This window comes from Sinocyclocheilus anshuiensis, unplaced genomic scaffold (genome assembly GCF_001515605.1).
Source record: "Sinocyclocheilus anshuiensis isolate Anshui unplaced genomic scaffold, SAMN03320099.WGS_v1.1 scaffold1827, whole genome shotgun sequence".
NCBI lineage: Eukaryota > Metazoa > Chordata > Actinopteri > Cypriniformes > Cyprinidae > Sinocyclocheilus > Sinocyclocheilus anshuiensis.
This window is the reverse complement of record NW_015552696.1, coordinates 126199-128247: the sequence shown is the minus strand read 5'-3', so window position 1 is coordinate 128247 and position 2049 is coordinate 126199. Positions and strand designations below refer to the sequence as shown.

Below are 2049 nucleotides of genomic sequence, written 5' to 3'. Positions count from 1 at the left end.
CTATCTATCTCCAGGGATTTCACTTGCATATAACACACAAAAAAAGAAATGGTCATCTTTGTGTTAATATGCCTTGTCCCCGACCATGTGTGTATTTATTTGCTGGACATGGGATTAACTGTAAAAACCCGGTATAACCCGGGATAACGGTCTATCGGCTATACGGAACCCCGACTGACAGGATTGTTTTTCTTCTTTTTATTTGTATATGGTATAAAAATTATGTCCGCATATTTTAGTAGGCCTATAACTTTTATACTCTGTCACGTATAGCACAGAGAGTGAGAACGAAAAATAATATTTGATTCATGAACTAATTTTTGACAGAACTATCTGAGGACAGAACTATCAACTATCTTGACTAGACTATCAGAGGAAAAAATAAAGACAAAAGTTACACCCCATTTTTTTCATAAAGAACAAACAAAATTGTAATTAGAGTTTTATTTCTAAAACGAAAACTAATAAAAAATAAACATAGCTTACATACCAAACTCTTTCATTCAAACCTACACCATCATTGCTTAAATAAAGTTTGAATACACTACTAGTTTAAAATCACAGTATAATATAATTTGTGTAAGCCTATGAAACACACCTATATCTCGTAATTACAGTTTAATTTACATTAAATACTAGCTTCAATGACAGCCCCACTTTGCGCATGCGCATTAAAATCCAATACTGCGCATGCTTATCAAACATCAAATACGTATTGGATCTGATCCATCTACGTCATCGTGCTACAGGCTGCAGCAAGGACCTCTTGAAATAAACGGGGCAGTCTCAAAACTCCCAATTAGAGCGTGCTGCACTTCCACTTTTCACCACAGATTTACATTGTAAAATGTGTGGGGCGCTGTTGAGTTCGGGAGGGCACAGGCGCGACTGCTACACTTACTAGCATCTTATGTGCCTGCAGAAGCTTGCGATCAATTTTAATACATCCTGCGCATTTTATGACTTAAAATTCCAAAGAAAACCCGAAAAATATTTGTTGCAGAATGCTGAACATATTTACTCTTTCTTATTTATTCAGTTTATATAGAGATCTGTGTTTTGGGTGAATATTTTGGTGGGGCTCTGCCCACATGGCTGTTGCTCCTATAACAGCTCAATTTGATCAGTTCTTTTGTCTTTGGATCGTTATGTTTCTCACAGATTTCTGCTCATTCTAAATCAGATACAGATAAAGTAGCACAGTAAAGATTACATTCATATGAATTCATTAGTGAGAGTGATTGCGTGTGTGAATTAATTCTACCTGGCAGCGTCTCTCTACTAGTAGTGAAGCTGTGGGATTTAGTAGTTATTAAGAAATATATGCTTGAACTTTTCAGTTTCTAAGCTATTTTATTGAGAAATCACAGAACAGTGTTGACAATACATTTCCGCGCTGAATGATTATGTGTGCGTGATGTATGCGCTACTGTCTGTAGCCTATGTGTGTGCGTTACAGTGCAGCAGCGCATTAGATTAGAACGGCGATTAATTTACCTGTACAATAAGCTGTTTAAAACGTGCATTCTCCCGTTCAATTTCGAGCATCCAGTAATATAATAACACATGTCTTGTGGAGCGCTTTCAGAGTATGCATTTATTTGTCATTTGAACTGTTTGGAAACGGAGTGTAAATGTGGAAGTCCTTCAAAGATTTCTTATCCTGTTGCGCTCTATAGGACCAGCGACTAGTCGACGTCAAGCTTAAAGCGTCATGGCACAGCATTGAAGGCGACTAGTCGATTAGTCAGTGCAACCCCTAATAGCTACTCAGAATTACTGACTCCCAGAGTGCACTGCAGCATGAATAAATTATGCAATTGCTTTGTTTTACTATTTCTTTTATTTGGCAATTTTATTTGCTGTCTTGTGTCAGTAGTAGCACAACAAAAGGAGCAACTAAAATGGTTATTGTTACTATTAATACAAATAAATAAAATGTGTTTTTTCACTGAATGTTGAAGTCTGTGTGACTCAAGCATGATCAACTGCAAAATTATATATACATATAACAAACAATTATACGCCCACACACACACATATACATAT

The 2049-nt window shown here is 36.4% G+C and overlaps 1 protein-coding gene across 1 annotated transcript in view; it reads left to right on the top strand.

Moving 5' to 3' along the window:
* Positions 1 to 2049, top strand: part of LOC107667688 (coiled-coil domain-containing protein 136-like) — a 49529-nt gene that overhangs the window by 28190 nt on the left and 19290 nt on the right. The window lies entirely within an intron of this gene.